General features: G+C 41.6%; 1 long non-coding RNA gene across 1 annotated transcript in view; it reads left to right on the top strand.

Annotated features, from left to right (window-relative positions):
- LOC142073460 (uncharacterized) overlaps positions 1 to 23,623 on the top strand; it is a 60,005-nt gene extending 36,382 nt beyond the window's left edge. The window contains exons 2-5 of the long non-coding RNA XR_012670363.1: positions 8,663 to 8,759; positions 9,926 to 9,976; positions 15,462 to 15,578; positions 23,426 to 23,623. This is a non-coding gene — a long non-coding RNA (uncharacterized LOC142073460). The remainder of the gene's footprint in view (positions 1 to 8,662; positions 8,760 to 9,925; positions 9,977 to 15,461; positions 15,579 to 23,425) is intronic.
- Positions 23,624 to 24,562: the final 939 nt, after the last annotated feature.

The following is a 24,562-nucleotide window of genomic DNA, read 5'->3' on the forward strand; positions in this document are numbered from 1 at the left end:
TCCAATAAAAGATATTACCTCACCCACCTGATTGCTCTCGTATCCTGGGACCAACTGGGCTACAACTACACTGAAAACAAGGCCCACCTGGTGTAAAGAATGAAGACGGGAGAGGGAAGGACCCATTGAGGGGGGCACTATGGTCCAGAACCTCCGAGGTATTTAGAATGCCTAACTCCCACTGAAGCCAATGTGACTAAAACACTTTTAGGGATCAGGGCCAAAATGCCTTTCTTTTCCATCTGTAAAATGGAGGTAATAAAACTTGCTCTCTGTCTCCAAGTGCTTTAAGCTCTAAGGATGAAAAATGCTACACAGAGCTAAGTATGACAATGTTGAGTATTAAAACACTTTGGGATAACTCTCACACTAGAAGGCAGGTCTGAAATAATTAATTATTTTTTCTATCTGTGGAATAATGCATCAAGCTGTGTATACTTCTGAGTTTCCTCTGACCTCTGTCACATACGAAAAATTAAAATCTATAGCAATTAACCTGAAAACCAAATAGCTCTTTGGGAATTCTGTCTTCCAGCAAAGCCCCAATCTACAGGGCCCATTCAACTTCCACATTATATTGTGTTTCTTTCTACTACTCAGACCATTGTTTTAATGCCTTTGAAGGCACCTCTTGGTTTGTCTCGTGATAGTGCACATGGCTCATAGACTATACAGCATCAGTGACCTTTGACAGTAAGGGGTTTAAGCCAGACCTGTCCATATTTCAGCAAAATCTGGGCAGATTTGTCAGGAGGACCAAAATTGCAAAAAGTAGCTAAGTGACTAGGGTGCCAAAAATCCCAATTTCATAATTGATTTAGGGCCATATTTGAAAAGATGTTTAGGTGCCTATAGATGTACCCTTTGGCTTTCAATGGTCCTACGGCTCAGAAATATCTCTGCCATTTTTGAATATGAGCTTTTAAGCTGTTTAGGCACTTATGAAACATTTACTCCAGATGCCCAGTCCGTGTGAACTGGCATCACACCATTGATCGGATTTACACCAGCCGAGGTTCTGGCCTGATGTTGTTATGATAAAACATTTGTGGCCCAAGGGGACCTGCAGTACACCAAAGCATGGAGTTTCATTCAGGAGCCATTTACAACTTCCCTGATGTGTTGCTTTGTAACCAGGGTCTTACACAACTAGGTATTAAATCCATAAACAGAGTGGGGCTTGGCAATGCTTTGAAAATGTCTTTGCTAACACGAATACATTATTGCATACACCAAGCAGGCTTCCACAAAGATCTTAATGTCTGATATGTTCACATTTCTTCTGACGCTAGTCCAAAATATTATGAGACCCCAGAAGGCTTCTTCTTCTTAAAATAATAACAAAAACATTCTAACTGTAAAATGGTGTGTCTAAAATTTATGGTGTTTTCCAACTCCCTAGGTATTTTATTCTTTCAACATAGCATCCTTTTTTTTTTATTTTATTTTTTTTACAAACCATCATAGTCTTTTTGCTTTTGAAACTTGCTTGTTAGGCCACTCCATAAATGTGACATCCTTCAAGTGACATCTCAGCATCTGCTTTTCTTTATTTCCATGTGTGCCCTTGTTTTATTTAGACTTGGCTAAAAAAGAGTAACTGCACGTGACATTATCCCATTTGCCATTATACACACACGTCAATTCAGCTGCTTTCAACAGATTTTGTTTTCCTCTTGCCAAAATGCAGTTCAATTTTTCTGCTCTTTAATAATCCAATGTCATTGCCATAACTTATCTTTTCAAGTGCTTCAGTAACTTTTTAAACATTGAGTTGACCATGAACACTAACGTCTCAGCAAACAATTCTATTAATTCATGGGTGCTTTCTTTGGGGCCAAATTCTCATTAAAATCAGTAGGAGTGTGACACCTCATGTCAGGGCTGAATTTGGTTTCGTGAGCCACTATTTCAGTTTTACTCTACTTTGAGTGTACCTGGTGTAACAATTAGAATCAACAGAGAAGGTTTTATTTCCAGGTACAGCATGGGACCTAGTGCTCTAAGGAGTCAGTGAACCAGTGGGAATATAACAGCAAGGGGCGAGAGTTAGTTTGGGGAAAAGGCGACACAGTAATGCTTTATAGAGCACATAGAAAGCCAATCTGTTTATCCTGCAACACCTACCATATCCTTGGCTGGCCTTTCCCACAGCTTCCTGTGCCACGATGGTCTCGCTTTAATGTTTATGCACAACAGTTGTGCTTTGCTTGAGGCCCAGTGCTGAAAGACAGATATGGCTGGAAGGTCCAGTCAGTGAATAAGTCTCAGTCCTAAACAACTGCTAAAAACTGAACAGAATGGCAGTAGCAAATCGAGCTCTTTTCATAGCCCAGCACGGCTGAAATTCTGGGGCATTTGAGTGCTGTTCAAAGGAGACTCCTAGCCCCCAGACTGTCCTTTCCCTGAGGGTCCTATGAACCGAATGAGTTAACTAAACAGACAACAGTGACAGGAGTACCACCAATGCGAACCCACTGCAGAGAGAGAATCAGCTGAGAGTCTTGGGAGCAGGAATGTGCTAGTCAGCATTCAATCCACTTCAGCTGCTAGCAGGAGTTAAACCTGTGCTCGGTGTCCGAGGTCTGAATCCTGTCTCACCGGGCCAGGAAAATGCGTTCATGGGCTGGTGGAGTGGATCAGACTAAGGCACAGCTGACAGTTTGCATTCTGAAATAGCTCACAATTACTGCCGGTCAAAATGTGCAGAGGGAACACTTGTCTGTCAGAAAACGCTCTTTTGAGAGAATCAACAAATTCCACAGAAGTGAATGGATGGAAAGCAGACAGGCAGGCTCACCCAGCTCCCTGGGCAGGTGCCTCCCGGGGCTGCCTGACTCTCCAGCCAGCCAGCAACCTGGGAGATGGGCAGCCCCCGAGGCAGCTGCCCAGGGAGTCAGGAGCAAGCAGAAATATTCTAGCTTCATTCCACTTTGGTTCTACCAAAAAGGATTTTAAAGAATGTTTCCTGCTGCTTCGGGATGGATATTTCCCACCAACAAAAAATTTTTCAACCGGAGGGAAATTCCATTTTCTAGCCAGCTCTATTCACAATATCTTCCCCCACTGGCTGGAAAGCCACCAGCATCAGGCAAGGAACTGCAGACGGCTCTCACCAAGTGCTGCATCTCACGGTTCTCACCCAAAATGCTTCTGCCTTCTCCCTTCCCCTTGCTCACTTGGTGGTGCTTTACCTGGAGAAAGGGGAGAGCAACAGGCTGCAAAAGCAGACGTTTCAGTGAACATTGCACCATCATGTGGGACTGTACTCCCTTGTTGAGCATTGGCAGTGCTCAATGCTTCTCTCAGGGTAAGGCACAACCCCAGGCTGGCTACACATACCTGACCTATAGCTTTTTGCACTGATGAACCTAGCTGGTTATTGGAGCAGATTGCAGTAATACTTTAAGGCTAGATGAGCACTGGGCAGGGTAGAATCACATACTCTCTGAGGGAGCTCCGGTGCTGACAGATAATCAGACATATTCCCTCCCAGAGATCAGGGGAGCTAGCAATAGCCCATTCGGACAGTGCAGTGTGCTTCCCTCTCCATTGGGTGGGAAATGTGGGGGAAACGTGCACCCTCTTTAGTGCATGGAGGGCGCAGTCCTGAGCTTCCCCAGCCGTAGGAACAATGGGGCTGGGTGTCCTTTTGTTCCCTTCTTCCCACCTGTCTGTGAATTGGAGCAAGGGACATTCTAATGTTTAAATGTTGGTGCCTTCATTTGTTTGCACTGTTACAGACCTCCTTGGTAATTAGCAGCGTCAGCCTGGTAGCATTTCTGGCCTGGTTAAACCATGTCCTGTTTCTGGCTGTTTATTCTCTGTTGTCCTCATTTATTCATACTCCTGCTTTTCACTCAGTGACATCACCCTCTCCTAGGAAAACGGATGTGAGGCAGTACCCATAGTGGAATTTGGCCAGGACACTTGGAATATCACGCCTCCTATGTGAATGGCATTATGGAATCTTTAATAACAAATGGTCAGGAAGGATGTTAGTTTTATAGATAACCACAACCCTGTCTCTGCTGCCTGCAATTTAGCAGCTATCTTTTGAGTGGAGGGTTCAGTGGAATGTCCAGTACAGTGTGTCCAAAAATTTAAAAGAACATTTTCTGGATGCACCTGGTATGTCAGTCAGAACTGAAGCAGTTAATAATCCAATTACTTTACTGCATCCTCTTCAACTTCAATTTCCATTCTCTTTTATAGTGCTCTAATAGGCTGTTGTCAAACTACCTAGACATTCTTAGTTGGTACCTGGTGAATAATAAATCTAGGGATAGTGCCGTCCAAAAGAGAGCAGGCGTGAATGATGTCAGATGAGTTCAGTGCTTGCACATCAGCACATCTCTAGTTTTACCTTCTTGCTTAGCTGATCAAATGGGGGTGTATTTTTCATTTATTTCTTATTAAGCCTTCTGTGTCCTTGCACTCCAAATTCTTCTCATTGGAGAAAAATACATGAACAAACTTTCCAATTAATCTGGTCACTGCACCCACTGTAACTCTCAAAACCATTAGAGTTATACAAAGCAAACCATCCACACCTCCTCATCTAAACATTACATTCACAGAAGGCTCAGGTAATGACAGGTTTGATGAAGTGAGCTGTAGCTCACGAAAGCTTATGCTCAAATAAATTTGTTAGTCTCAAAGGTGCCACAAGTACTCCTTTTCTTTTTACAGAAGGCTCAGAGGATTTTCACTGGTCCCGCCTCCATGACACTGGTTCAAACCCAGCACACGTTGCTGGTTACGTGTTGACGGCTGCTAGGAAACCTCCTTCAAATGAATTAGTGATCTCAGTCCAGTACCTAGTGCATAGAGATGTCCATGTCACCAACACTATCAGTCAAATAGGCACTAATTGGCACCTTTGTTGGCAGCCCTTGTAAGAAGGCCAAAGATTGAAAGAGCATGTAAACAGAGCTATTTCCCTTAGAAACCAGTTAAGGCTTGAGGCCTACTAGGAAGGCACTAGGTGGGAACATTCACCACTGCTGCCCATGCTGTCCGTGTTGTGTGGCTAAATAAAGGGACTCCCTAAGCAGATCTATCAACCAAGCACCTTACATGAGCACTAAAATTCACTAAAAATATTCACCTGGTAAAAGAAAAAAAAATTAAGTACACAGGTCCATTAAAGTACCCAGCCTAGCAGTCTTCATGCTAGAAAAAAGGAAAAACACTGTAGTGATATAAGGCCCAACTTTCAAAGAACATTACATGCAGCGGAGCTTGTAGGTTCTTATTTTAGGGTGGATGCACAGAATCTGGCATATTTTCAAAGATCGAGGTGCAGGCATAAGAGGGCTGGCTGCACATTAGGGAAGCACTGAGTGCAGTCAAGAAGTGACAACACATACAGTTTGTTTTGTGCGTTTGCATGACTGGGGCTTTAAAAAGGGTGTTTATTATGTTACTAGCTATAGTGCCACCCTTTACTTCTCCACTAATATGGGGACAGGTGGGGATGGCATCACCTTTTCTTGTACCAAGTAGCAATGAACGCTGGCATGGGGTCCAGACAACACGCCATGCTAGTGCCAGTGGAGGAAATCAAGGAATATTAACGATAGTTTTGACCACACGACAGTCAAAGTGTAGCAAATGTGGGAGCTAATGAGACAGGTACCCTCAGTGAATTTTTCTCTGAATTCTTTCCTCTGAACTCCATGGCTGGACTTCACAACAGCCATACACAGAACCCCTGGACAGGGAGTTCAGCAAGCATGCTAAATATGTTTTTTAAACCCCTTTTACTGGAGAGCAATGAGGGGGAGGACATAGGGGTTGGGCATTGAAGGGCCAAAATCCATTTGCTGTGGATGTAAGATCTTAACTACAGTTTCTGCTAAGAACTTTTCATATAGGCCTGGATGAGGACTAGTTAACAGAGAACAATACATGGCTAAGAGAAAGCTGGGGTAAACAGATAACCTTGTAAAAAGAAAAGGAGTACTTGTGGCACCTTAGAGACTAACCAATTTATTTGAGCATGAGCTTTCGTGAGCTACAGCTCACTTCATCAGATGTTTACCGTGGAAACTGCAGCAGACTTTATATACACACAGAGAATATGAAACAATACCTCCTCCCACCCCACTGTCCTGCTGGTAATAGCTTATCTAAAGTGATCAACAGGTGGGCCATTTCCAGCACAAATCCAGGTTTTCTCACCCTCCAGCCCCCCACACAAATTCACTCTCCTGCTGGTGCTAGCCCATCCAAAGTGACAACTCTTTACATAATCAAGTCGGGCTATTTCCTGCATAGATCCAGGTTTTCTCACATCCCCCCCACCCCCATACACACACAAACTCACTCTCCTGCTGGTAATAGCTCATCTAAACTGACCACTCTCCAAGTTTAAATCCAAGTTAAACCAGAACATCTGGGGGAGGGGGGTAGGAAAAAACAAGAGGAAACAGGCTACCTTGCATAATGACTTAGCCACTCCCAGTCTCTATTTAAGCCTAAATTAATAGTATCCAATTTGCAAATGAATTCCAATTCAGCAGTTTCTCGCTGGAGTCTGGATTTGAAGTTTTTTTGTTTTAAGATAGTGACCTTCATGTCTGTGATTGCGTGACCAGAGAGATTGAAGTGTTCTCCGACTGGTTTATGAATGTTATAATTCTTGACATCTGATTTGTGTCCATTTATTCTTTTACGTAGAGACTGTCCAGTTTGACCAATGTACATGGCAGAGGGGCATTGCTGGCACATGATGGCATATATCACATTGGTGGATGTGCAGGTGAACGAGCCTCTGATAGTGTGGCTGATGTTATTAGGCCCTGTGATGGTGTCCCCTGAATAGATAGGTGGGCACAATTGGCAACGGGCTTTGTTGCAAGGATAAGTTCCTGGGTTAGTGGTTCTGTTGTGTGGTATGTGGTTGTTGGTGAGTATTTGCTTCAGGTTGGGGGGCTGTCTGTAGGCAAGGACTGGCATGTCTCCCAAGATTTGTGAGAGTGTTGGGTCATCCTTTAGGATAGGTTGTAGATCCTTAATAATGCGTTGGAGGGGTTTTAGTTGGGGGCTGAAGGTGACCGCTAGTGGCGTTCTGTTATTTTCTTTGTTAGGCCTGTCCTGTAGTAGGTAACTTCTGGGAACTCTTCTGGCTCTATCAATCTGTTTCTTTACTTCTGCAGGTGGGTATTGTAGTTGTAAGAAAGCTTGACAGAGATCTTGTAGGTGTTTGTCTCTGTCTGAGGGGTTGGAGCAAATGCGGTTGTATCGCAGAGCTTGGCTGTAGACGATGGATCGTGTGGTGTGGTCAGGGTGAAAGCTGGAGGCATGCAGGTAGGAATAGCGGTCAGTAGGTTTCCGGTATAGGGTGGTGTTTATGTGGCCATTGTTTATTAGCACTGTAGTGTCCAGGAAGTGGATCTCTTGTGTGGACTGGACCAGGCTGAGGTTGGTGGTGGGATGGAAATTGTTGAAATCATGGTGGAATTCCTCAAGGGCTTCTTTTCCATGGGTCCAGATGATGAAGATGTCATCAATATAGCGCAAGTAGAGTAGGGGCTTTAGGGGACGAGAGCTGAGGAAGCGTTGTTCTAAATCAGCCAAAGAATAAATGGACACAAATCAGATGTCAAGAATTATAACATTCATAAACCAGTCGGAGAACACTTCAATCTCTCTGGTCACGCAATCACAGACATGAAGGTCGCTACCTTACAACAAAAAAACTTCAAATCCAGACTCCAGCGAGAAACTGCTGAATTGGAATTCATTTGCAAATTGGATACTATTAATTTAGGCTTAAATAGAGACTGGGAGTGGCTAAGTCATTATGCAAGGTAGCCTGTTTCCTCTTGTTTTTTCCTACCCCCCCCCCCCAGATGTTCTGGTTTAACTTGGATTTAAACTTGGAGAGTGGTCAGTTTAGATGAGCTATTACCAGCAGGAGAGTGAGTTTGTGTGTGTATGGGGGTAGGGGGGATGTGAGAAAACCTGGATCTATGCAGGAAATAGCCCGACTTGATGATGTAAAGAGTTGTCACTTTGGATGGGCTAGCACCAGCAGGAGAGTGAATTTGTGTGGGGGGCTGGAGGGTGAGAAAACCTGGATTTGTGCTGGAAATGGCCCACCTGTTGATCACTTTAGATAAGCTATTACCAGCAGGACAGTGGGGTGGGAGGAGGTATTGTTTCATATTCTCTGTGTGTATATAAAATCTGCTGCAGTTTCCACGGTAAACATCTGATGAAGTGAGCTGTAGCTCACGAAAGCTCATGCTCAAATAAATTGGTTAGTCTCTAAGGTGCCACAAGTACTCCTTTTCTTTTTGCGAATACAGACTAACACGGCTGTTCCTCTGAAAGATAACCTTGTGTGTTTCAAGTCAGTGAGCAGAGTCAGCATAACTCCGAATGTAATTGGGCGTCCTTATCATGAGTTATAGACACATGAAGCGCTGAGAAAGGCCTCATGGTTACTCTCTAATACAGGGAGGAGATAGTGGTACAATACCCCTCAGATCTCAGACAGAGTTCAGGGAGAGGCCTAATATAAGTGACATGAGTTAAGACACCCTCCCCTCAGATGTATGCCAGTCCTAGCCCACAGAAATGCAAGGGTAAACTTATAAACAATTGTTATTGTTAAGTACTAATTACTGCTTTTTTTTATTTAAATCTCCAGGAATGTACCTGTTGGTCAACCAGGAGAGCTGCTACCTCATTCCCTGGACCCCAAAATTAGGATTTAACCTATACACTTCAATAAACATAGTTTGGGGGTAATTATCTGTGTGTCAGCAATATGTTAATCTGAGCCATGGGTGGAGCCATTATGTAATCTTTTATACCATTGGCTTATTGTGCTTATCTTGTCTTGCTGCTAGAACCTATCCAGGGGCTTGGGAAAACCCGTCCCCATTGCTTCTCTCCACCCAATGAGCACCTATAATCTACTGTAATCAATTGTTCTGCAGCGTCTCTGAGACTAATAAGCAAAGTGACACTCCGCCAGCGCTGTGCGTAATAAACTCCTGTGCTTGACGCTACACGGTGTGGATTACTGTTCCTTCAGGCATCCTGACAGGACAAGTCTTTACACAGACTATTCTTCACTTCCATGTCCTGGGTTGGAAATTGCTGCCAGATAACATTGCCTTGAATGTGCCATCCTCATTCCATGAGCTCCTCTGCCATAAGGTTCACAGCTGCCAGACTATGTGAGAGGTGGAACTTGTGAACCACATGCTGACTCCTTAGAGCCGTGGAGAGTCTGCATGAGCTACAACTGGTTGTGGCATGGTCGAGCTGCCTAGAAACTCATGGCAAAGCTAGAGGAGTTGTCTGGGTCGCACTTTGCCTTCCTGGTGACATTAGATTGGAGCAAGTCAGAGCCATGACAAACTCTTACATTTGCTAGATGCCCTCACCCACCTTGGCTGTCACAGCAAAAGGCAGTCCTTCCAAGACAATCGGGACAAAATGCCTACTGTCCTCTGAGTCAATTAGTTTCAAGGTGAAACACAATGAACTAGCTGAACTATAGCAATGGTGACTATCTCCCTTAGATCCTGGTCAGATGGGAAGCATGCCAGGGCAGAGAACTCCTGCGTGGTCTCTTGCTGGAGGCTCAGCAATGCAGCTTGTTCTTTAGACTGCCATGGTTGGCCCTGAACGCAACGAAGGGCTAGATGGAGGTCACCTGGCTTATATCTGCTTGCTCCACAGCTAACGTTGGACCCTCCACAATTGTGAAACCAGGCTTTGGGTGTCAAAGATCAATTGGTTTGTATCTGTTCCTGCCCATTCCTGTTTGGTGCCCCTTGGGAGACCATATGGTTCAACAAGAGCTGGCCCTATTTACTACTTGTAAATACTAATATATCATCAATAGAATTGCAGTGATTTGGCAGATACTGACTATTTTCTCTCCCTTCCCTATCATAAGGTACCTGCGTCTTCCTTCATAGATGGTATCTGCAACGTCACTGCAACACATGTAAGTTCACATGAAGATAACGAGAATAATATTAAATATGGCAAACACAACAACATATTTATGATGCGGAATGATAATAAAAGATTGAAATTTATCCAGTGTGGTTGGAAAATATGAACTGCTTATTTCACCAGATTGAGAGAACAGGCAGCACACCTTCTCCCTGTCTTGTTTATCATGTCTCATTGAAAAGGCATTATAACTCTACCTTGTTCAAGTCTGATTAAGGATTGAGTGCCTCTAGCTAGCTAGATTTGCTATTGAACATGTTAATGGACAAACAAAATGATGGTGTAATTTTACTTGATTAAGACAAAACACTAAAATCGGAGCAATTTTCAGTAACAATGTTAAGACAGTAACTAAAACAAAAATCTTTAAAATTTTCAAAGCCTCATTGTTGCATCAAACAAATGTTTCTAATTGGTGCAGTCAAACTGTGTTTATTCATATCCCTATATTGTCTTCACTGGTTTTGTTGTTTTTTTTATTTCTTGCAGACATCTGTTATTTTTCCTTTTTTGCTTACATAGCCTTGGATTCACATTTTCAGAAGAGGGGAAAACACAGTCCATGTTTCTCTCTATACTTCATTGGCCTAGTTTGTTTGTTCCAACTCCTTTCTTCTTTTCTTTTTTGTTAGTTTTTATATAAAGTTGTCATAAAAACAAATGTAATTATTAGACAGTATAAGTCAATAAAGTTGACATCTCCATTAAAGAGGCACATTAAAGATTTTGTCAGCCATTATAAAGATACCTCTATATCCCAGTGACCAGGACAGGGTGGGAGGGTTAGGGGGACAAAAAACAAACAACATTTCCTCCTAGTATTTGCAAAATGAGGTAATCAACTATTTCTCCCTGAAGCAATTGGAAATCTTATCCTTTAGCCCTAGGAAAGTCAGACCAGACACTAAGACAAAGCAAAATGTAAATAATTTTAAAAGCTCAATAGTACAGAAACAGGCAGGGTAGGGAATAGAAAGCTACAGGAAATGTCAACAACATGACATTATATAACCCAATAAGCTAACATTCGAGACACTTTCTTCATCAGATCCTCTGGTTTGGGGATCAGCTGGACTGCAAATAAGGACTACAGCCATGAAAATAACAGCTGCCTGGGCTAACAGGAGGTGGAATCAATCTAGATTCAACTAACTCTCCACTTTAAATGATCAGCCTAGATAATTTAACCAAAAAATAAAAAAAAAAAAACAACCCCCCCACACACAGGAGAATAACCTACCATAAAACATCTCTTAAGTATTTCGCTACAGAAACAAATTACTATTAGGCCAAATCTCCCCAAAACTCCTAAAAAGATCTTGAGTACTTGTGGCACCTTAGAGACTAACCAATTTATTTGAGCATAAGCTTTCGTGAGCTACAGCTCACTTCATCGGATGCATACTGTGGAAACTGCAGAAGACATTATATACACAGGGACCATGAAACAATACCTCCTCCCACCCCACTCTCCTGCTGGTAATAGCTTATCTAAAGTGACCACTCTCTTTACAATGGGTATGAAAATCAAGGTAGGCCATTTCCAGCACAAATCCAGGTTTTCTCACCTCCCCCTCCCCCTCCAAAAACCACAAACTCACTCTCCTGCTGGTAATAGCTTATCCAAAGTGACCACTCTCCTTACAATGTGTATGAAAATCAAGGTGGGCCATTTCCAGCACAAATCCAGGTTTTCTCACCCCCCCCCCGCCCCCAAAACACACACACACACAAACTCACTCTCCTGCTGGCAATAGCTCATCCAAACTGACCACTCTCCTTACAATGTGTATGATAATCAAGGTGGGCCATTTCCAGCATAAATCCAAGTTTAACCAGAACATCGGGGGGGGGGGGTAGTAGGAAAAAACAAGGGGAAATAGGCTACCTTGCATAATGACTTAGCCACTCCCAGTCTCTATTTAAGCCTAACTTAATAGTATCCAATTTGCAAATGAATTCCAATTCAGCAGTTTCTCGCTGGAGTCTGGATTTAAAGTTTTTTTGTTGTAAGATAGCGACCTTCATGTCTGTAATCGCGTGACCAGAGAGATTGAAGTGTTCTCCGACTGGTTTATGAATGTTATAATTCTTGACATCTGATTTGTGTCCATTTATTCTTTTGCGTAGAGACTGTCCAGTTTGACCAATGTACATGGCAGAGGGGCATTGCTGGCACATGATGGTATATATCACATTGGTGGATGTGCAGGTGAACGAGCCTCTGATAGTGTGGCTGATGTTATTAGGCCCTGTGATGGTGTCCCCTGAATAGATAGGTGGGCACAGTTGGCAACGGGCTTTGTTGCAAGGATAGGTTCCTGGGTTAGTGGTTCTGTTGTGTGGTATGTGGTTGTTGGTGAGTATTTGCTTCAGGTTGGGGGGCTGTCTGTAGGCAAGGACTGGCATGTCTCCCAAGATTTGTGAGAGTGTTGGGTCATCCTTCAGGATAGGTTGTAGATCCTTAATAATGCGTTGGAGGGATTTTAGTTGGGGGCTGAAGGTGACGGCTAGTGGCATTCTGTTATTTTCTTTGTTAGGCCTGTCCTGTAGTAGGTAACTTCTGGGAACTCTTCTGGCTCTATCAATCTGTTTCTTCACTTCCGCGGGTGGGTATTGTAGTTGTAAGAATGCTTGATAGAGATCTTGTAGGTGTTTGTCTCTGTCTGAGGGGTTGGAGCAAATGCGGTTGTATCGCAGAGCTTGGCTGTAGACGATGGATCGTGTGGTGTGGTCAGGGTGAAAGCTGGAGGCATGCAGGTAGGAATAGCGGTCAGTAGGTTTCCGGTATAGGGTGGTGTTTATGTGACCATTGCTTATTAGCACTGTAGTGTCCAGGAAGTGGATCTCTTGTGTGGACTGGACCAGGCTGAGGTTGATGGTGGGATGGAAATTGTTGAAATCATGGTGGAATTCCTCAAGGGCTTCTTTTCCATGGGTCCAGATGATGAAGATGTCATCAATATAGCGCAAGTAGAGTAGGGGCGTTAGGGGACAAGAGTTGGACTACAAGCCGTCAAGAACACTATCCCCAATAATGTCACGGCTAACCTGGTGGCTGAACTTTGTGACTTTGTCCTTACCCATAACTATTTCACATTTGGGGACAATGTATACCTTCAGATCAGCGGCACTGCTATGGGTACCCGCATGGCCCCACAGTATGCCAACATTTTTATGGCTGATTTAGAACAACGCTTCCTCAACTCTCGTTGAGGCTATTACCAGCAGGAGAGTGAGTTTGTGTGTGTGTGTTTTGGGGGGGGGGGGGTGAGAAAACCTGGATTTGTGCTGGAAATGGCCCACCTTGATTTTCATACACATTGTAAGGAGAAAGAAAAGGAGTACTTGTGGCACCTTAGAGACTGTAGCTCACGAAAGCTCATGCTCAAATAAATTGGTTAGTCTCTAAGGTGCCACAAGTACTCCTTTTCTTTTTGCGAATACAGACTAACACGGCTGTTCCTCTGAAACCTGTCATTGTAAGGAGAGTGGTCACTTTGGATAAGCTATTACCAGCAGGAGAGTGAGTTTGTGTGTGTGGTTTTTGGAGGGGGGGGGGAGGTGAGAAAACCTGGATTTGTGCTGGAAATGGCCCACCTTGATTATCATACACATTGTAAAGAGAGTGGTCACCTTGGATGGGCTATTACCAGCAAGAGAGTGAGTTGGGGGGGGGGGGGGGGCGGAGGGTGAGAAAACCTGGATTTGTGCTGGAAAAGGCCCAACTTGATTATCATACACATTGTAAGGAGAGTGATCACTTTAGATAAGCTATTACCAGCAGGAGAGTGGGGTGGGAGGAGGTATTGTTTCATGGTCTCTGTGTATATAATGTCTTCTGCAGTTTCCACAGTATGCATCCGATGAAGTGAGCTGTAGCTCACGAAAGCTTATGCTCAAATAAATTGGTTAGTCTCTAAGGTGCCACAAGTACTCCTTTTCTTTTTGCGAATACAGACTAACACGGCTGTTACTCTGAAACCTAAAACAATCTTATGACATCATGCAATACCAAGGAGATATAATACTGAAACTTCAGGCACGAGGGAAGGACAGTAGTTAAACCTCACAAATGTCCTTCAGAGGAGGGGGAAAGGAGTGGTTGGAATAACATAGGACATAAAGTTACACTCAGAGACTCCTGCCTCAAGCCCAATACCTTGTGATTGAACTGGACCATGGCCTTCTGAAAAACATTCAATCCAGGAGCACCAGAACTTCTGTGGGAAGGGAATTCTACATCCTTTAGGTCCTAAAAATGAGCAGAGACAGCTGGCTAAAGGAGAACCAACGCTCTGAATCTATTTGTCAGTAGTCCACCTACAACCCATAGGCTGAAATGGGTCTACACAAAGGGTTTATCCATTTCATTTCAAACAAGAAATAAAATTCATAAAAAATTCATAAAAAACAGCCTGTTCACAAATAATATGTGGTCACAAGGAAAAGCAAAAATCAATCAGATACTGTTTCCATGACAGGTCAACACAGCTCTAATGGTCACATGACTCAGTTTCCTTATTCTACACGTCAACTTTAACTTGTGATTTTTAGTGTTCTTGCTGCACTCGTTTATCAGATAGTCATTGACCACAACCATAATTTAAGCATCTGTCATATCTCAGGTATATTGGGTTTCTCATATTAATATTAGTGAGATTGAAATCACCAAATTTATAAGCCTATTACATTTAAATACCGTATAGTTCTTTCCTTATCTCATCATCTTCTGCTTCACACTTTCATCCAGTGGATTTGTGCCTTATCAGCCCTTTATTCCTTCTTTCTAATAATGACCTAGTCTGTACTTTTCAGAAGTTCAGTTTTGTCTTCCTAACCGATGTCTTTTCTCTGAGATAGCAATGCAACTGTCTAAGGTTTCTCATTTCTCTATACTGTCTTCAACATCAAAACATGTAACCCACATTTTAACAATTCCTTCTCCAGCATAATTTTTTTTATACATGAGGCACCAGTATCACCACCAGGTAGTTAGCGCTAGTCAGAAAAAAATTGAGATATTTGAAGTTTGACAAACAAAAGAATCTGATTCACCGCGTCCCCCCTTTTTCTAGCCCACTCTATAAAGAGTCAGAAATTTTGAAATTTGTGTCTAGAATGGGAGAAAAAGTTACTATATATATATTTTTTTTCCTCTCATTTTAAGATCAACTCTAGAGATGGGACAAAATGAGGCAAATATAAGGCCAATGGTAGAGCAGGAAACAGAGTCGGATTTGACCTTTTTTCAACAGAATCTATCATTTTTTTTCCAAGTTGCTCCCTCATAGATTTTAAGCCTGGAAGTCACCTATTTGATCATCTAGTCTGACTTTTTGTATAAACACAGCCCACAGAGTATCTCCACACACCATAAAATATCACAGAAAGCCAAATACACTCACCCTTGCCTTCACAAATACAGGCACGTAGCACAGCACTGACTGCTGTCCTCAATGTCGTGCCTGCAGACTTAATGCAGACTTTGCAGGACTAAAAGAAGAGGAAGAGCATTGAGAAGAGAAAAGGAAGAAGGAAAAGAGAACTCACATAATTCTGCTGAGTGACCTAACTGATCAGAGTCCATGGTACGTATTTTCTGAGGAAATAGCATTGGGATGCAGGTTGTATTCTAGGTTCTTCCACCCTAGTCTTCTCTGCCCTGTTATTGGGGGTTGTAGGGGAGGGCATACAGCATAAAGGTCTAGTTTTTGAAGTATGGACACATTGGTTTATTAACTCATTTCTTTAACTTTTCTCTAGTTTTTAAATACATACCCGTGGTTATTTTTGTTATACTTACCCCAATAAGACACTTCAGGATGTGAGAGTGATAGTGTAATGATTTGCACTGCCTGCATTTGATAGCACGTGGCCTGTGGCTTTATGTCTAACCACACCCAAGGTGTGAGTTGCTGCACTACAGCTTGCACCCTGTCATTTATTTTTTTTAAATAAGGACACTGTTCAAAGAGGATTAACAAAGGCAGAGCAGCTGCTAAAACAGACAGAAGTGAGCCTGTGTGCAGTGTAAATGAATACAACAAGAAAAGTAACTGTGATGCTCAGCCACAAGTTGATCCAGGGACGGCCAGAAATTGCACTAGGCAGCTGTCTTTACTGTACTGAGCCTGAACTGTCAAGCAGGGTTGCTATATTTTGGCTGTGGTTGTCATCATGACTACCCGTGCCATTCTCTCCTTGGAATTAGATTACTGGCTGGTGCTCTACAGGAGGTTAAACCTTCAGATCATTTAGAAATTGCAGAGAATGCAGAACATGGCAGGTCACTTGTTAAGTGATGTTTCCCACTGAGAACACATTAGTACAGCTGTACTCCATGATCTATAATCTGCATTGGATACCAAGTGAAATTGAAGATGTAAGTTTTGACCTCTTTCCCTGTGTGATACAAAGGATGGCTGCAAATGTCAAAGACACTCACCCTGACACAGGCCTTGGGTTTAATGAACAGAGGCCTGACATCAGGATAGTCTCAGCAAGGAATCTTTTAAGGGAGCCTTAGCTCTGGGATTTGCTCATAACCTGGGTCCCCAATTAGAACTGTCTGGAGAACAACAGTTCCATTTACACACATCTTACTGCCCGGTGGCTTGGGATGGGGAAGACCCAGATTCAAATCCTTGGCTCTGCTTGATTCAAATTACAGTTTTTTTATATCTAATCACTCTGAACCAGGCACTTCAGCCTTAGATGACTACATAGGGTTGCCAACCCTCCAGGACTGCCTGGAGTCTCGAGGAATTAAAGATTGTCATGTGATGAAATCTCCAGCAATATATTCAACCAAAATTGGCAACCCTACTCCTACATCCTAAGCCAGTGCACTAAGCACCAGCATATGAAGTGTCTCTGGTGTCCCGCTCCCATGCCCCAACGTAAACGTCGTCAAAACATTTCCACACAACATTCCAACTTCAATTACATGAAATTTTGTCTAAAATGTTCAGACCTGCTCTATCCCTCTGACTTCAAGGGGACTGCTCATACACTTAAAGTACTTACACATGTGCTTGCAGGACCAGGTTAAATCAGCTATGATAATTAAGGAGAGAAAAGAATATAATTGTACCAAGTAGTTCCTCGATTTACCCAGGAAATGTATTTGATTATATATTTTAAATAAAATTTATTATCGAAATGTAGCCAATATTTCTGAAATATCTTTCATAGACTCATAGAAGATTGGGGTTGGATGAGCCCCCTGCTCACAGCAGGACCAACCCGGTATCCCTTTGACCTATATCAAAAGCTGTTTGCAGAGTGGCTACATGGGAGACCTGACAGCAGCTGCAACAGCACAGCTGTGCCGCTGTAAGGTGTGCAGTGTAGACCCAGCCTTAATTTATTTTACATACAGGACAAATAATCAAAATTTAGCAAGGGTTAACCAAGCAGTCATTGTAACATTGTCTGCAACAGATTGTAAGCAAAGGACGTATAAAAGGAACTGATCCAAAATAAAGAGCGAACAAGAGGTGTCCTAGGTAAGCACATCAGTGTCTGTTTCAGTCTCGCTTTAATGTGCACAACCTTACTGGAGAGCAAAACACTTCAAAACCAAAAGGGAAAACTGAGAAAATCTATGGCAGCAAAAAAACTTTGGTTGTCAGTCACAAATTTCTAACAGGAGAGCTTGAGTTGGCTACTCTTTAGGGCCTGCATTTTTTTCTTTTTCAGCTGTTCAATACCAAGGCTGGCTTTGTCATTAATCAAAGGGCAAGGTGAGGGAGCATGCAAAATCGAACATGCTGCAGGCCACATACCCAGAAAAAAACCACCACATCCACCTTCAGAAACAAGAGTACAGGGAAAACAGCTGTTCCTACTCAGGAACTGCTCTGTAATGTGCCCGACACAGCTGTCTTATATAGTTTTCCACTATATCTTTTCTCTCACTTTTGTAATGTGGTCAGAACTTGTTCATTTCTCTCTACATCAGTTTTCAGAGTAGCAGCCGTGTTAGTCTGTATCCGCAAAAAGAAAAGGAGTACTTGTGACACCTTAGAGACTAACAAATTTATTTGAGCATAAGCTTTTGTGAGCTACAGCTCACTTCATCAGATGCATTCTGATACTACATCAGTGTCTCTCTGACATTGAGTGCTCACTTTCTAAAAACCAGGCCACTCTTAAGGTGTCACTCATTGGGCACCCAAAAATGGAGGCAGTTAACATCAGGCACTTTTGAAAACTTGGCCTGGGAGTCCAGGAACGCTCACATGGGGCCTGTGTTGAAGTTTAGAGTTGCTTTGTGAAAAATGATCACTCTATATCTGATATATCAGTCCACATCCTCAAAGCAAACCTGTACAACACCGTCAAAAGACGGGCCTGGGAGCTTAAATTCATAACTTTACTAGACATTAAAAATCATGGACGGAACAGAGGCACTGGATTTATGGCTTATTACAACAATCTATAACTCACTAAAAACCCTCCTCTCAGATACCTCTCCCATCTTTGACTGGAAGGGTGTTAATGGGCCACTTCACCTTGAATGGTCCCTTGAAACATGCGTTAACTACTTATGCTAAACAATCTGTTCCACCTTGTATTTAGCTGTGACACACTGAGCACATTTCCCAGCCCTGAAGTAGAGCTCTGTGTAAATTCAAAAGCTTGTCTCTCTCCCCAACAGAAGGTGGTCCGAAAAAAGATATTACCTCATCCATTTTGAAAAATGTTCACTCCATGTGTGACCCCTTGAATTTAACTGCTATGGGACATATTTATAAAGGTATTTAAGCACCTAAAAATTCAGATAAGTGCCCAGTGGAATTTATAGGCTTTTGAAAATTCCAACTAGGCACATATCTGCATCCTGGTGCATCTAAACACCTTTAAAAATCTGGTCCTAAGTCGTGAATCCAGATTTTTTTCTTCTTTTCTTTCCAGAGCCTGTTCTGCTGAGCATTGCAGAGTGTGCTAGAAGTGACAGTAAGTTTTTTTTAAACTGTGTCAAATTACCTTTTATCTTCAGTTTCAAAAATAATTGAAAAGAAAATATATAATTTTCCTAAATATACTAGGTGGGAATTTGTGTGGCAGCTTATTTTCATGTGACCCTGATTCTGACTATTGATGGTTTACTGTGAAATAAGTTACAGGTTCTTAGGTCATGTTTACCTGATTTTCTCCTGATTCTCCAACACCAGTGACAGTGATCTTCCACAACCCATTAACACTGCAGAACAAACCTCATCTCTTAGTTCTGATGAACACCCTAGAGATCTGAAAGGCACAGTTCAACCAGGAACTATGAAGTTAACTACTAAGTTTAACAGGTCATACAAGGGTCACTCTCTGTTCCATCCTATTTTCATTCAGGGACTGTATTTTTGTCAGCCTTCCATTATCTTTCTTCAGCTTTTACCTAAAGATAAAAAGAAACCGCTTATAATTCATTACAGTTCATTAAAATGAAAATAAAATTTATTTTGCATCAAAATGAAAAAATATGACTTGTTCATTATTAGCATATAAATGGTATTTTTTATGTCACTCTGCCACAAAATCACTTACATTTTCAATGATCACAGCACACAAAATTAATTTTTGATAGCCTTTTGTGATTTGGCTGAAAATTCTCATTTCTTTTTGTGCATTAACAGCAAACTGTATCCACTGCTATTCATACCAAATTTTAGATAATGAAGCAATTAAAAATACATGGATTGAAGATCTTATCTCATTTTTCCTCTGGCCTATTTCTGCTTCATTATTCATGAAGGGATATGTTTAATTCAGAGTTAGTAATTGCAAATATATCTAGTATAAATTGTGCCTTATATTCTTTTCCACATTTCAATTTATTTTAGCAAATAGATCTATGGGAGAAAGAGAAAGAGAGAGAGAGAGAGACAAAAGGGCAAAAATTACTTATTGGCATAGCCAAACAAAACCTTACAGACGCTATTGCTTGTGAAGTATGTCTGCAACTCAGGAAAAAGTTGATGAAATGAACCACCGCACAGGGCATATTAATAACCTTGCATTCATATGAAACGAATGAATTAAATGATTCTAGTATGAGACAGTTAGATAGACCTGACCACTTTCATTTTTGCTGCTTTTATCCACAAACTCAAATTACCTCCCCAAATCCGGGAAAAGCAGAAGACAGAGTAACATGAACAGAGAAATAAAAAATTCAAAATTAGAGAATGGTATTAAGGTGTTTTAGGCAAAAACCCAGTGAAATATCATTACTGTGAATAGGTTTCAGAGTAACAGCCGTGTTAGTCTGTATTCGCAAAAAGAAAAGGAGTACTTGTGGCACCTTAGCGACTAACAAATGTAGTTAAGCATAAGCTTTCGTGAAGTGAGCTCTAGCTCACGAAAGCTTATGCTCAAATAAATTTGTTAGTCTCTAAGGTGCCACAAGTACTCCTTTTCTATTAGTGTGAATAGGAGGGTGGTTGTGTTTCTCTATGTTTAGATTTGGATAGTATTCCTCAGAATAGTTTGATCCAAACAATCTATATTTTGGGTCAGAATTTTTATATCCTTACTCACATTGTGATTTGACTGAAGTAACACTGACAAGAATTATGTCAACTACTCCTCAGTCCTACAGAATGTAACTTCATTTACTGGAGTTCAATAGAGCTACTGGCAGAGTAAAGTATTACTCTGTGCAAGGGTGTCAGGTCATTAAGGAGAAGATTGTGAGACCCTTACTCCCCCTGAATAGTTACTTACAGTCTTATGAAAACCAATGGGATTACTTGTGGCGTAAGGCTGTCCCAGTAGGATTTGCAAATTCCTATTTTCTGTGCAATTCCCAGTCATTAGGGCCCTACCAAATTCACAGTCATTGCATTTTTAAAATCTTGGATTTCACGGTTTCAGATATTTAAAACTTAAATTTCATGGTGTTGTCACAAAAACGTATTTAAAAATATAAACATGTAAAGCCCTTAAGTCAGTGTTTCTCAAACTGGGGATCCTGACCCAAAAGGGAGTCACAAGGCTACCGTGGGGGGATTGTGGTATTTCTACCCTTACTTCTGCACTGCCTTCACAGCTCTCCAGCTGGGAGAGCAGTGGGTGCTGGCCAGGAGCCTAGCTCTGAGGGCAGAGCCGCCACCAGCAGCAGCGCAGAAGTAAGGGTGGCCTGGTATGGTATAGAAGATGCAATGTTCTGTTGGAAACTCAAAAAGCGAAATTAATATTCCATATTCTCTCTTGTGCAATGTTTCATATATCATATTTTTGCTTTATGAATCACCTATTTTATATACAATAAGTAAGACCACTAGAAGTCAGTTCATTTACACCTTCATCAAGGCATTTACATTATCGGCTTTGCCTTAATATTAGCATTTTAAGAGGTGGCCAATGAAGGCCAGGTTTAGGTTTTGCAAAACCTTGTTGGTCTGCATTTGCAAAACCAGAACCCAAGGTTGGTTAAGATTTACCCAAATCACAACCATCAAGGGGGCTTAGTGAGAAGGTTTCAGTTTTATCATATCTCTGCAATGGGCAACCCCATGGTGGTTTATGTTACAGCTGGTCAGAAAATTCTGAAGAAACATTTTTTTTCAGTGGAATTTGCCAATTTTTGTCAAAAATCAAACCATTTTGTGGAGTCTGTTTCAATTAATCTCTGATGGACCACGGGCAGGTTTCTGAAATATGCTATCCCAGAACTAAACATGACTGATATTAACCAAAATGAAAAACATTAACTCTCCTTAGGATGTAGGTAGTGGTAGTGGCTAGATTAATCATCAGTTCAACTTATGATTAAGCTAAAGAACAACATTTTATGTATAAAATCTGCATTTTTCTGTCAGAGAAGCCCAGAAGAGATTTATTGATACAATTTTAACTCTTAATTGTAATCTGGTTGGTCATGTCACACCTAAAGATGATACCAGGTGTATCTTTACTGAGTTGACGCCTCTAACTACTGCATTCTCAGTCTCTCCTGCTCTTTATCTCTTCATTGAATCTCTTCACTGTCCACTACCATCCAATATAACATTTAAGGAGTACAGGAAAAGAAAGGAGACTTACTCCTTCCATTGTCAAGTGGTTAGTTGCCACATTGTCTCCCATATCCAGATTCTGTTTTCTAGTGGCTGGAACTTCTTGGAGTAATGGCCCTTGTAACTAAGAAAGTCATCCAACGCAAGAAATCCAGTGCCACCAGGTTTCAGAGTAACAGCCATGTTAGTCTGTATTCGCAAAAAGAAAAGGAGTACTTGTGGCACCTTAGAGACTAACCAATTTATTTGAGCATGAGCTTTCGTGAGCTACAGCTCACTTCATCGGATGCTTAGTCATGCCATTTCCCTGAGACCCTGCACAGAGGATGAAAGGTCACTGGTAGCACTGGAAAAGGAGTACTTGTGGCACCTTAGAGACTAACCAATTTATCTGAGCATGAGCTTTCGTGAGCTACAGCTCACTTCTTCGGATGCATTCATCCGATGAAGTAAGCTGTAGCTCACGAAAGTTTATGCTCAAATAAATTTGTTAGTCTCTAAGGTGCCACAAGTACTCCTTTTCTTTCAGCACAAGTAGTTAGCACATATTCTAAGGGACCATTCATGGCAGAGTGGCCTGTTAACACCTCTGCAGTTCTAGGACAAAAAGATGGGGTTAGCGGGTTACAGATTGTTGTAATAAACCATAAATCCATAATCTTTGTTCAGTGCATGATTTTCAGTGTCTAGCAGAGTTATGAATTTCAGCTCCTCGGCTTGTCTTTTGAAGGTGTTATGCAGGTTTCCTTTGAGGATGAGAAATGATATATAGAGTGTGATCACTTTGTGAAAAGTGTTCACCCACAGGTGATAGGGTGTTTTTGTCTTTTATCATTTTCCTGTGAGAGTTCATTTGAGAGTGTAGTGATTGTCTGGTTTCACTCACACAGTTGTTATTGGGGCATTTAGTGTACTGGATGAGGTATAAAAACACCCTATGTGGCTCTCTCTCACTGTGAGAAGTTGGTCCAACAAAAGATATCACCTCATCCACCTTGTCTCTATAATATCCTGGGACCCGCCCAGCTACAAGTACGCTGCTTGTGATTTGAATGCTAAAAAAAAAGAAATCAGCTTTTGCTTTTAATTGCTACAGGGTGCCAAAACTCCTTCAATTGTTTACACCAGAGGAATCTTTTACATATGCAAGTGGTTTTAAATATGAAACAGTTTGTAGAATTAGCACCCTGGATTTATTATCTACCATGAAAAGTTCTTTCCAGTGAAATTATTAATTCAAAATGGGAAGATGCATTAGTTTTTCTGCCTATTTACTTGATTTACTACATATCTTGCAAAGTGATGCATAGACTGTTCAATGTAGTTTCAGGACCATAATTTGAGTAAGTTCATTAATTAAAACCTTCTGCCCCCTCCCTCACCTTAATGATTTCTACTTTTCTCTCTTGTATCTCCAGGAGCCTGAAGATGTGTTGAAAATGATTTTCTGGAAAAGCAACAGCAAAAGCTCCCAGAGAAGTCATTTAGAACCGTTTTCCCTTTGGTATGCAAAGAGTCACAATATGCAGAACGATAGGTTTCAGAGTAGCAGCCGTGTTAGTCCGTATTTGCAAAAAGAAAAGGAGTACTTGTGGCACCTTAGAGACTAACCAATTTATTTGAGCGTAAGCTTTCGTGAGCTACAGCTCACTTCATTGGATGCATAAAAGCGGAAAATGCAGTGAGGATGTTTTTATACACACAGACCATGAAAAAATGGGTGTTTATCACTTCAAAAGGTTTTCTCCCCCAATCCCACTCTCCTGCTGGTAATAGTTATCTAAAGTGATCACTCTCCTTACAATGTGTATGATAATAAAGGTGGGCCATTTCCAGCACAAATCCAGGTTTTCTCTCCCCACACCCCACTCTCCTGCTGGTAATAGCTTATCTAAAGTGATCTTTTGAAGTGATAAACACCTATTTTTTCATGGTCTGTGTGTATAAAAACTTCCTCACTGCATTTTCCACTTTTATGAATCCGATGAAGTGAGTTGTAGCTCAAAAAAGCTTATGCTCAGGTAATTTGGTTAGTCTCTAAGGTGCCACAAGTACTCCTTTTCAATAAGCAGAACAACACCCATCAGCAACGTAGGAGCTCTGCCTGCCTATAACTCACCATGCACCAGGAGCAAAAATTGTCCCTTAGTGGATAAATGCCTGTATTTTGCCTAGATAAAATTGACAGGGGTTACTTTCAAAGAAATTACACTACATTCAGTGGCTTCAATCAAAAGGCAATGTTCCATAACCTGTCATTCGTAAACGTCAATTGGAACTATGTCAGACAATGGCACAATGTTTAAATTGCCTTTGTTTGCCATGTCACTTGTCATTGACCTTGAATGCGTGTTAGATGCTTCGTGTTCTGCAATTTACTGAAAAGTGTGTTGACAGCTTTGAACCCACATCTGCTGAAAAGGATTGTTGGTTCATCACATACTCAACAGACCTAATAAAATATAAAACCTGATTCTTCTGAGTGCATGAAATTCATTTTCCTAAAATGCTGTCTTTAATCAGCTCACCAGAAGCAGATTTCCAGGTAGCAGACT

The sequence above is a fragment of the Caretta caretta genome, chromosome 10, assembly GCF_965140235.1.
Source record: "Caretta caretta isolate rCarCar2 chromosome 10, rCarCar1.hap1, whole genome shotgun sequence".
Lineage (NCBI taxonomy): Eukaryota > Metazoa > Chordata > Testudines > Cheloniidae > Caretta > Caretta caretta.